The sequence below is a fragment of the Peromyscus eremicus genome, chromosome 16_21 (assembly GCF_949786415.1).
Source record: "Peromyscus eremicus chromosome 16_21, PerEre_H2_v1, whole genome shotgun sequence".
NCBI lineage: Eukaryota > Metazoa > Chordata > Mammalia > Rodentia > Cricetidae > Peromyscus > Peromyscus eremicus.
In genome coordinates this window covers 58,221,449-58,234,274 of record NC_081432.1, presented here as the reverse complement: position 1 = coordinate 58,234,274, position 12,826 = coordinate 58,221,449, and the positions used below count along the sequence as shown (strand labels likewise).

The 12,826-nt window shown below is 43.5% G+C and overlaps 2 protein-coding genes across 3 annotated transcripts in view; one reads left to right on the top strand and one right to left on the bottom strand.

Annotated features, from left to right (window-relative positions):
- Nucleotides 1-10,642, bottom strand: part of Supt3h (SPT3 homolog, SAGA and STAGA complex component) — a 356,981-nt gene extending 346,339 nt beyond the window's left edge. The window contains exon 1 of the mRNA XM_059243989.1: nucleotides 10,486-10,642. The gene's annotated coding sequence lies outside the window, so the exon portion shown is untranslated. The remainder of the gene's footprint in view (nucleotides 1-10,485) is intronic.
- Nucleotides 1-12,826, top strand: part of Runx2 (RUNX family transcription factor 2) — a 212,207-nt gene that overhangs the window by 30,625 nt on the left and 168,756 nt on the right. The window lies entirely within an intron of this gene.

Sequence of the window (12,826 nt, the reverse complement as noted above, 5' to 3'; positions counted from 1 at the left end):
CTCCAGCTTGAAACTTGGGTTAAAAAAAAATAATCACGCCACCCGTCTATGACTAGGGAAATAAGAACTACAGATTTCTACAAACAGACCAGCAAAAAGAGAACACAGCCTCCCTTTCTCAAGGACCCCCACCCCCAGTGTTCTCCAGTAGTTCCAACACAAGGCCTGGAGAAATAGTAACCTCAAGGACTCTGTATTAACCCCAGCCTCCCAAAATCAGGATGTGAGTTGACTCAGTTCAGATTTGATAGACGCACACCACTGTGTGGGATGTGGGATGACACCACTGAAACAATCTGTCCCTTCCTTCCGTTTCAAGCCCAGCCACCCTGCTTTAACTCTCTAAAGAGAACATACTTCATAGAGCAAATGCATACTAAGGGCCAGGCCCTAGCTTTGATGCCCAGCTCTCTCTCTCTTCCAGTTGTCTCCCCACTAGAAATGGTTCCTATCAAGGGTATTTATTGGTAAGAGGCAAAGGGTTCCAATCCAAATTTATTATAACCACAATCAGCCTTTCACAGACAAGTTACTTAATTTCTAAATCAAACAGGTGAATAACATTTTTCTTGACATGATGGGCTGATAGCTCATTAGACTCCAGAATAATTCCTTCCTGTAACCCCATTTGGTTTGATGATTTAGATAATCATTTCTTTGGACATTAACTTCTTTGCACATCAAAGTCCTATCATTCCAATGCTTTATTTCCTTTCTTCTAGACATAAAAAAGTCTGTTAAAAGCAGAAGCACTCAAGTCAATTTTCACTAATAAATACGGTTAACATGGAACTGAAACCCTACTGTAATCTTCTCAATGGGTTAATGTCCTGCAGTTGTTTGAGCTTTCCACGGGGATGCAGCTGCTCGCCATATTTTACAAAATGAATTCAGATGTGCAGATTGAGACTCAGATCATTTCAGCATGCCAGCTTACATGTGAACCCCAGGGATAAGTTCATTTCTGATAAATACTGCATTAACCTGATCACTAAACCAAATTTCCATTCTAGAAAATAAAAATTTGTTTATTTCACCTAGACATACATGTGTGTGTATGTATGTATGTATGTATGTATGTATGTATGTATGTATGCAAGCAAAACTGCTTTCATTTGAAAGTATTACTGCCAAACACAAAAAGTTCTAATTGTAGTAATGGGTAAAGATAGAATGAGAAAAGTAAATCAAAAATGCAGTGGATGTGTTACTGGGTATCCATTAAAAAACACTTTTGTTGACAACATGACCAAAGAAGGCATCCCATGAGAAACATCTTTCATCACACACCCCAAAGAACTGAGACTGTAACCCAGAAGTGATATCAAAATCTGGGCTATAAGTTTATCAGCCAAGCAGCAACTACGAGACCTAATGGAAATGGCCAGTTCTTCTACTCCATCACTGGCGAGGAACATTAAGTCAGACCCATGGACTTACTCTAACATCTAACTCTAACATCCTAATATTTCATAACCTAGACATCTCCCATAATATAAATAAGTCTTTACAATTAAAACAGTTTTGTAAGACCCCAAAAGTAGAAAAAAAATCATAGGTTAAGTCAACATCATTACATCCTCCATTTTTGTTTGTTAAAAAAAAATCAAGTTACATCAGAATCTAAATTTCTACTGATATGAAAAATACAAAATGATCAATCACTACAAATACAAAAACTCAAAAGGTGTAAAGTATCTATAAAATGTCTATAGCATGTAGAATTCCCAATTTCTGGCAGCTTCTTTGCCAGAATATAGCACAGGCTGGCCTCTAAGCCAAGTCCTGACGGAGTCCTCTTTCCCACCGGAAATTTCAGGAGCCAGAATTAGTTTCTTTCATTTCAGCATTCTGGCCTTCCATACCTTTACCAGTTAAGTTCTGCTTACAGCCCCCACATCCAACCTTCCACCTGCAAACTGCATGTACCCCAGCACAGCTATGAATGCAGCCCAGCTGGGTTTTTGATGATGGCATTATATCACGACATCGAAAGGTGGGATATCTATGGCTTATAGCACTCTAGGGTTTCTCTAGGCAAACTCTTCCAAATTCCTTTCACAAACAGTTCCAAAGGCCTACAAGCCACATGGTCAGGTAGTCACAGCAGAAAGCCTCACTTCTCAAGCACCAATTTTCTTTCTTTCTCAATGCTACGGCAAAATGCCGGACAAAAGAAACTTAAGGAAAGAACTATTGTGGTTCACAGAGGGGACACAGTCAGTCACAATGGTGAGGTCACAGTTAGAGGGGACAGTCAGTCACAATGGTGAGGTCACAGTTAGAGAGGACACAGTCAGTCACAATGGTGAGATCACAGAGGGGACACAGTCAGTCACAATGGTGAGATCACAGTTAGAGGGGACACAGTCAGTCACAATGGTGAGGTCACAGTTAGAGGGGACACAGTCAGTCACAATGGTGAGGTCACAGAGGGGACACAGTCAGTCACAATGGTGAGATCACAGTTAGAGGGGACACAGTCAGTCACAATGGTGAGGTCACAGTTAGAGGGGACACAGTCAGTCACAATGGTGAGGTCACAGAGGGGACACAGTCAGTCACAATGGTGAGATCACAGTTAGAGGGGACACAGTCAGTCACAATGGTGAGGTCACAGTTAGAGGGGACACAGTCAGTCACAATGGTGAGGTCACAGAGGGGACACAGTCAGTCACAATGGTGAGATCACAGTTAGAGGGGACACAGTCAGTCACAATGGTGAGGTCACAGTTAGAGGGGACACAGTCAGTCACAATGGTGAGGTCACAGTTAGAGGGGACACAGTCAGTCACAATGGTGAGGTCACAGTTAGAGGGGACACAGTCAGTCACAATGGTGAGGTCACAGTTAGAGGGGACACAGTCAGTCACAATGGTGAGGTCACAGTTAGAGGGGACACAGTCAGTCACAATGGTGAGGTCACAGTTAGAGAGGTCACAGATAGAGGGGACACAGTCATGATGGTGAGGTCATAGCAGTAGCTGGTCACACTGATCTATCAGGAAGCAGATACAGATGAATGCTGATGTCCATGTTTTCTTCCTTTTTGCTTTGTATTAAGTTTGGGACTCTTCAGGAGGTGGTGGCGCACGCCTTTAATCCCAGCACTTGGGAGGCAGAGGCAGGCAGATCTCGGTGAGTTCGAGGCCAGCCTGGTCTACAGAGCGAGATCCAGGACAGGCACCAAAACTACACAGAGAAACCCTGTCTCAAAAAACAAAAACAAAAACAAAACAAAAAAAAAAGCTGGGCGGTGGTGGCGCACGCCTTTAATCCCAGCACTTGGGAGGCAGAGCCAGGCGGATCTCTGTGAGTTCGAGGCCAGCCTGGGCTACCAAGTGAGTTCCAGGAAAGGCGCAAAGCTACACAGAGACCCTGTCTCGAAAAACCAAAAAAGAAAAAAAAAAAAAAAAAAACAATAAAAGTTTGGGACCCTACCTATAGGATGTGTTGCCCACATTCAGGTGGTCTTCCCTCCTCAGTTTAAGTTCTTAGGAAACACCCTGAGAAACATACCCATAAATATGTCTTCTAGATGATTCTAAATCCAGTCCCACTGACAGAGAAGATTAACCATCACAATTGGTTAATACTATCTTAGTAAATGTGCATTATTTTCACTCTAAACTTCTGTCCCATACTGAATCCCTCCTCCAACCACTGGCAAATGACAGCATCTCTTAAATGACATAGAAATGTAAAGTCACCATTGATTTATTTCCTTTCACTCTCCCCTATAAAAAGTAACATGCCTTCGCTTCCCTCTCCATACTATAAAGACACTGACAATGTCTTTTTTAAAGCCCAAACTATCTGCACTTGGATTATTCATTCATAATTATTGGACACTGACTAAAAGCCAAATGGTCTTTTATGGCCTCAGGATATAATAGCGACTAAACAAACGAACAAACAAACAAAAATCATTATAGGATAAGGAGTCACAGTCAGACAAAAACCATTTGAAGTAGTGCTATAAAAACAAAGTAAACAAATGGATTTCAACTACAAGGTGACAACATATGTCTGAACAAAATACAAGAGGTGGTGCTCAAGAACCTGTATGCAGGAACAAGATCCTAAGACCACTGTGGGTGGAGTGGAGTGAGTGGAGATCAGCACTAAGAGTGAGATCCAAGAGTCATGAGGAGGAAGTACATGAAAAGGCCTTGAAGGCCATAGGAGGTTAATTTTTACTGGACGATAATATTAAGCTATTGGAGAACTTTGAACATGGGATTTTTTTAAGGATAGCTGCAGTGAGGATATTTTATAACAAGGGTACGACCCAGGAAAGCAGAACTACTGAAGTTGAAGGTATCAGTGGCTTTGACTTCTGTAACAAGTGGAGACAAGAATGTATTTTGAATGCAGAGTTAACATGGAGTAGACACTGGGTATGTAAGAACAAGATGACTGAGGCTTGAAACCTTAGAAACTAACTAAATTATGCTACCGTTTGCTAAAAAGAGGAAGCTTGGAAATGAGAAAACAAACAAACAAACAAAAACCACCGGAGTTCAGTTAAGACCGTATTAGGACAACTATTAGACACTCGAGTGGAGGGGATCCTACAAAGCTTTGTGAAAGGCTGTTAAAGGAAGGAGATGTTACAAGGCTGACAAACTGATGTCTTACAAGGGGAATGTCATGCAAGGAGAGTGTGGCTGGTTTGATTTGGTTTGGCTTGCCTTGGTTTAGTACAATGTCCTGTTTCACATCACAAGGTGGCCTTGAAATTCCTACATAGCTCAGCCTAGCCTCAAACTCCTACCTCAGCCTCTTGAGTACAGAGATTAAAGGAATGTGTCATCACACCTGGCTGGACATGGGCCTTTTACTTAAACGACTAACTAACCAAATACCAGAACCTATAAAAATCTACTGATGTCTCAGGTTCACTTCCTCCATCTTTCAGGAATAATTTCTGTCTGTCTCATAAAGGTATTATAAAGAACACAATGCAGCCGGGCATGGTGGTGCACACCTTTAATCCCAGCATTCACCAGGCAGAGGTAGGTGGATCTCTGTGAGTTCAAGGCCAGCCTGGTCTACAAAGTGAGTTTCAGGACAGCTAGGGCTCTGTTACACAGCAAAAACCTGTCTCCAAAAACCAAAACCAAAACAAAATAAAACCCAAAATGCAATGTGGACTCAAAGATATATCTGAATTGAAAATAAGGAATGTTTCTAAAATGGGACAGGTCTATCACTCAGTGACACAGCACTTGCCTTAAATGCATGAGTCACTAGGCTCAATTCCCAGCAATACATACGCGCACTCACGCACACTAACAAGACATTTTCATATCCTTGTTAGCTAACTTTACAGACATCAGAGCTCTCTGCTACGCAAACACAGGAGAACCTTACTGTATTTTTCCCTTAGTTTCTTATTAGCCTAAATTCCTATTCCATGTGCTTTAATACCCATTACTGTCCTTTTAAAATTTGTTCTAAAAAATTATTCTTTACTAAAAGTATACCTAAAATGCACTGTAGAATGTATCTAACAATACTCAGCCTAAAACACACAGTATCCATACTGGCAAATTCCACAGCAAACTCACTTTTGCAACACTAAAACATTATTGTTTTTACATAAAATTCAGTGACTTTATGGGTTGTTTTTTCAAGTATGTGGAAAATCAGTCCATCACTTAACAATCCTAATAGTAAGTGGTATAGCACAAAACAAGGATATTTTTTAAATGAGTGGATATTTTTAAACATTACAATTCTCTTCTAGCCTAGAATCATGTGTTATAAATAGTCAACCTTAGCTAGGTGGTGGTGGAACACGCCTCTAATCCCAGCACTCGGCAGGCAGGGCCAGGCAGATCTCTGTGAGTTCGAGGCCAGCCTGGGCTACAGAGTGAGTTCCAGGAAAGGGACCAAAACTACACGGAGAAACCCTGTCTCAAAAAAATAGTCAACCTTATGAGAAATCTATTGTCATCTAGTATTAAACATACATGATTCAACAACCGTAATTTAATGATGTAGTTAAAGCACAGCCTGTGTGGCTAATAATTTAGTACATATATATAAAGAATTAATGGACTTGGGCCTTACAAAAGGTCTTTTATCAGATTTTTTTGTTTTGGTTTTTGTTTTTTCCATGATCACCTTACCAGGCCAGTATTTTTCCACTATTGATGAGAAAACTAAAAATACTGACTAAATGTCTCAGGTCTAATCTTATTTATTTATTTTTTCTAATGCAAGGCTTTAGGCTAGAGAGATGGCTCAGTAGTCAAAAGAACACACTACTAGTCTTCCAGAGGATCCAAGTTTGGTTCCCAGAGCCCACATCAAAGGTTCACAAGTTCCTGCAACTCAAGTCCTGAGAGAACCCAAAACCTCTGACCTCTGCTGGTTCCCACACAGATGTATGTGCATATACATAATTAAAACAAATCTTTTTTAAAAAGAAAAGGGGGGGACGCTTTGATCCCAAGTAGCTGACAACCTGATCTATGTATGCATATATCTTAACAAAAAATCATCAATTTTAGTGCCTAGATTTTTCATTTGTAAAGGATGCCTGTAACATGACTTGCTAAATGGTCTTATAAATGAAATAACCAGAGACAGGTATTAGGGTGAACGCTGAAAGATCACAGAAGCAGAACAAGCCACATCCAACCTCACCTTGCCAATTTCTCAGCTGATCTTGTTTCCTCAGACTGGAAGTCTCTGAGTCCTCACCCAAATGGATCTCAGCTCAACTGCTGCTAAATGCCTAAAAGCTTAACCAGGCTCTAGTTCCTGGCCCTCACGCCTTAAATACCTTTCTGCCTCCCGCCATCACTTCCTGGGATTAAAGGCGTGTGTCACCACACCTGGCTATTTCCAGTGTGGCTTTGAACTCACAGAGATCCAGATGGATCTCTGCCTCCTGAATGCTAGGATTAAAGGTGTGTGTGCCACCAATTTCTGGCCTGTATGTCTATCTAGTGACTGTCCTGTCCTCTGACCCCAGATAAGTTTATTAAGGTGCATGACATATTGGGGAACACAATATTACCACAGATGCCTATCTCCAGATGCTCTAATATAATATGAAATTATTAAAGTTACAACCATTGCAGTCAGGGGCTGCCATTACCACTATGCTATCTCAGAAACTAATACATTTAATGTCATGTTCAGACAGTCTTTGTTTAAGAGAAAACCGCAGGCAGAAGCCTAAGCAACGGGAATCGGTGGGAGGGGACCGGAGATGTGAGCAGGCTTCAAACCACAGTTGGAAAATCACTAATTTCACCCAAATCCCTCATTTTTCAGGTGAGGAAACTGCAGCCCAGAGGGGTTTCTTGAACTGCCCAAGGACACACCACTCACTATTTAGTGACACAAGCTGGGACTAACACTGAGGTCCCCTGACTCCTGGTCCAGAATCCTTTCTACTATACAAGGAGGAAACCCAAATAAAAGTGGATCCTAATTAACTCACCAGACCTCCACAGGTGTCCAACACAGTCAACTTTGGTGTCAACTATCTGCCTATGCCCACCCAGTGTAGCAGACGAGGCTCTGAGGCTTATCACCTGACCTTGGGCAACTCATGCCACCTCTCTTTCTCAGTTCCTCTACCATGGAAACTTAAAATACTTCTCTCCTAGGGTTCAGGCGGCAGTGACTGAGCAAGGCCTGATGCTTACAAAGTACTCCTTAGCTCACGGGATACACGATAATGAATTTAAGCAAGGGCACAGCTCTTTAAAAACATTTCAGGGCTTTGAACATCAAGCAAACTCAAAGAGGGAAGCTTATGACTGTGACAGTCTTTTCAAGGCTAAGCTAGTGGGACCATATAAGACACATTGGGCTCAGTGGCATTGCCTTCGACATTTAAAATGACAAACAGAACAGTTCACCCCCTTCGGTTAACATGAATTCAGTTAACACAATAACGCAATGGCTACAATCTTTCTCATAATGTAAGTGAACTATAAGCAAAATCATTGACATTCTAATACATGAAAAGCAGATTTCTGATTGATTTACTATCTGACCTCACCAAAAAATAACATTTTCAACAAGAATGCTCAATCTTCCTATTTTACTGTACCGGCATATCTGTAGCCCCTTACACCAAAAGACTTTTTTTTTCTTCCCCAAAGAGGGCCAATAATCCCATCACCCAAGATTTCTATACAAAGTAAAACATTTAGATTGCCAGTGGCTAAAGTGACCAAGTCACTCTCTGGCCTTACTCCAGTGAAACAGCATGGACATTGTCACTGTTTTCAGCAAGTGTATTCTGGAGACTGCAAAATAGCTAATCATTCCAAGATTAGGTTAAGAATTCTGACAGGCTTAAAAAGTGTGGCCATGTTAGCCCAGTCCAAACTGAAACATTTCTGACGGTATCAAAGAGGCTCTGGTAGAAAGTGTGCTGGGACATGACTGTCCCAGAAAAGTTAAGATCATCTGTTTACTTAAGACCAGCTCAGTCTGATTTGCATGTCACGCACTAGGCTCTGCCTATGATGTAACTCGCAAGCTTTAAGCTGTCATTCCAGAACCAACGATTATCTTCAGCCTTGAGGCCAAGGGCAACATTTTACAAATATCAGGCCGGAGTTCAGGGCAGTATCTACCGTGACAGTTCTGTTTTGGTTTTGTTCTTAGGGTTTATTTTCAAGGACTGGGTGCACAGCCTAGCGGCAGAGCATCCACTTAGTAAGTGGGGGGACCAGAGTTCAATCCCAGCACAAAAAGAAAGGAAGAAGAGAGGGAGGGGGAGAAGGGAGGGAGAGAGGAGGAATTTTATTTCCAAGATTTACAAACACTCAGTCAAAAAACAGTTGGGCATATTTCAAAGTAATCGCATGACATATTCATCACCAAATTTCACTTTTCTCTTCAAGTTTGAATATATATAGATACTAAAATGACTTCTAAAATTGCTCAAAGGTTACTACTATAATTTATTAAACTACTTTATTATACGAAAGGTTAAAAGGGAAGCACCACCTTTCAAATGGGGAAGAAAAAAAAACCCACAGCGATAAAGAGTTCAAAGTGTTCACTAAGAACAAACCAAGTGATACAAGACAGTGGAAAGCCAGAGCTGGTTAAAGAAAACTCCAGTTAGTGTTGTTCTCTTCCCAATGAAATCTGGCATTAGCTTTAGAAGCAAGGAGTCAAGAGTGTTTTGCTTTAATCTGCCAAGCTGTAAATAAATACTAACAGACTCACGCTTTGAATGAAAGGCATTATTTTGGATATAATTATGATTCCTTACAACATAAATATTCCAAGAGCTGGCCTCTCTGATTCAAAAGTCAACCAAATCAAAAACTTTAACAGCTCTCAATTTTTCAGACCTGTGGGATCCCATGCAACAACCACCATGCGTGTAGATGGCTACTTAAATTGTAATTAATTTGCTAACGGATTAAAAATTAAGCTCATCAGTGGCACCTGCCACATTTCCAGTGCTCAAGAGCCACATAAACCTGATGGCTCCCTACCATACTGGTAGGCTACAGTGTTATTTCTAGGTTGGCAGAAAGTTCTTTTGGGTAGCACAGCTTTCAAGATAGACACAATGTACTTAAACAGCCTGGGGGGGGGGGGGGAGGCACGACTCGTAATAGCATGATTAATTACGTTCCGGTTTTGCTAAGTATTATCAAGAAACTGTCCCTTAGTAATTAAATTCCGCCTCTCTGGAACACACAGAAATTCAACCAGTTGTTTCTTCAAGTAAATCTTTTAGCCGTGATCTGCTCTTCGCAAATACTTGCTCAAAGGTTACTACTAAAACCAGATAAACATGTACTTGTTTCTTGGTGAGTTTCTACTAACTGCAGGGACATGATGCAAATTTATCCGGGTGTACAATAACAATACTGCTTCCCGGGTCCTGTCTGAACGTCAGATACATTCCACTATCCCTATAACTCCACTATCATTTGTCACACCAACTGTCCTGACTTTCCAAAGAGAAGGCAGGATGACAATTTTCTTTAACATGGAGCTCATAGGTAATTAATCTCTGCTGGCGTTGATGTAAGCTTTAAGCATCCAAGTATTCTCCCGCAAACCTGAGTTTTGACCCAGGCTGTGATGACCCCCATCTACACCCCACACCACCAGCTAAATGATTTCCCAGGCAGGGGTCCCAAAGGCGGGCGGTGACAGCAGCATCGCTGGGTCCTCGGTCCCTCTTGCTGCGCGCTGCGCTTCCACTCATGCTAACTTCCATGAAGTCGAGCTTTCCTTTTTGAAGGACCCCCCCTTCCTCCCCAATGCAACCTGGGTGACACGCAAAAGGTGCCTCTCCGCCCAGCCCGAGGCTCCCCTCGCCCCACGCCCACCGACGACGGGGAGGAGCCAGGGCGCACCCCACACTGGGCGGCCTGCACCCGGCTGGGCCCGCAGCCCCGGGCCTGACCTTGGGCTGCCACGTCCCTGGCGTCCCCAGGACCTCGCCCCACGCCCCGCCGCCCCCACGCGCCCCACAACCTCTGCTTAAGGACACGTGGAGGCACGTCTGCGCGTCCCGCGTGGAGAATGAGAGGGGACAGAGATGGCGCGCGCTGTCTGCGGCGGCGGCGGCGGCGGCCCCGGGACACGATGGGCAGGGGGGCGGGGAATGAGGGGGGGGACAGAGAGTGTAGACAGGGAAAAAAGGTGACTGGGCTAGGCTGAAGGGGTGGGGGTGGGGGCGCAAGATGGCGAGAGCGCCACTGTGAGGGGCGGGGGTGGCGGGGACTGAGGGAGCCGGGCGGGCGGGGAGCGCGGGCGCATGCGCACCCGGCTCGGTGGCGCGCGCGCGGCCGCCGTGCTGCTCCGGCTACTTCCGCCACACTCCGGGGGCGGGGCGTCGCGCTCCCGCCCAGGCCGGTGGAGCGGTTCGCAGGCTCACGTCCCGGCCTCAGAGCTGGGACCTGCTGTGTGGCGTGTGAGGGGTCGGGCTGAGGAACCGGGTGTGCCCTGGGCAGACGGTGCAACCTGCAGGAGTGATCCTGTGGAGCTATGGTTTTTTGTTTGTTTGCTTTTTCGAGACAGGGTTTCTCTGTGTAGTTTTGGTGCCTGTCCTGGATCTCGGGCTGTAGCCCAGGCTGGCCTTGAACTCACAGAGATCCGCCTGGCTCTGCCTCCCGAGTGCTGGGATTAAAGGCGTGTGCCACCACCACCCAGCATCTATGATTTTTTTTTAAGGAGTCAGTGACCTGCTCTGGAAGTTTGTCCTTGCTTCTCTTCAGGGGTCGGGGTGATCAGAATCTTACCCTGATTGTTTCCATGGACTCGGCGGGTTCTGGGACTTTGAAACACCGGTTCCATTCCACCCCAGCTACCCACTACCGGCCCTTGCTCACAATCAAAAGCCTCTGACAACTCATCTGCAAAGCCCACCCCGTTCGTTTTTACTAAGTTCAATGACTTAAAGAGCATGCTTTTGTCGTTGATAACTTCCACTATTGAGGAGGCTTTATAAACAAGCCGTGGTGATTTTTCCTAAGGATTTTGGCCTGTTGCTCATTTCGCAGTCCTGCATCACCGGTATTGAATTGTGTGTATGACCTCCTCTCGGCGTCCGATGGTTGCAGACGTAGTTCTTTAATACAGTGATGTCAGATGTCACAGTGCATGTGACATGTTGTTTATATTTTTAACGTTGTTTCAGCTGTTTAAGGAAGAAAACATTATTAATAAGTGTCCAAGTCTTCACTTTTGCAGGTCTTTTCAAGCACTACTGCTTCCGTTAATGTCTTGCTTATGGATGTATGTGTTCTGAAATAATCCTATTTGCTTAGCGTCTTCAAAACAGAAGTTCGTTTGATTATCTCCTCTCTGGATTGGTGTCGTCTTGTGTTTAGTCCTGTCTAATTGCCAGACACTTCGGTAGTCATCAAATACACTTCCAAGAGTAGTATATTTAGAATATGGAAACTCAGCATGGAGTGTAAATCCAGGCTTACTCGTCCTAGGCAGAGTGTACAGTATATGGGAAAGTAGCCAAAATTGTCATTACTTCTTTTAAAAAATAAGATTAGGCTGTATACAATAGGTGAAAAGACTTTTAGTACATGACCAAGAAAATAGGGCCAGGCGTGGAATTGGAGAAGTCAAGGTCAGCCTTGATTACATAGTGATTTTTAAGACCAACCTGAGCTACATCAGAACTATCTTTTTGCTTGTTTGTTTGTTTTCGAGACAGGGTTTCTCTGTGTAACAGCCCCCTGACTGTCTAGGAATCTGGAACTCTCTCTGTAGACCAGGCTGGCCTCGAACTCACGGAGATCCTCCTGTCTCTTCCTCCCTAGCACTGAGATTAAAAGCCGGTGCCACCATGGCTGTCTCTTGGTGTCATTAAAGGAAAACGAAGCTTGCTAGTGTCAACTTTCACATTGCTCCGGCATGATAGTCTTCAAACAGACTCACTCGCGCGAAGACAAAGTATGCGTGTCTAAGGCCCATTTGCTTCTTTATGATGTTTACGTTAAATGACCAAAGAAGTCTTCCCTCTAAAACAGACAGCAGAAGCCATGGCTGAGAGGGGCCATCTCTGTGAGGAAGCCACTTCTCCACATGGGGTGGTTCACTTCAAGTGACCTGCAAAATCTTGCTCTTGTAATTCTTAGTTTTTATTTGTTAGGATGATTATAAGAGCCTCACTATAGAAATACAAAACTTCTCTGGGCAGGACTGCATACCACTTAGAATTACATACTCCTTGGTTGCTATACTCAATTACTTTTCTGACATGGAGAACTAGTTTTGTATTACAGTCTCAGTGGCACCTTATTATTTATATATATATAAATAATATATTATATTAATATAAATTTATATTAAATAA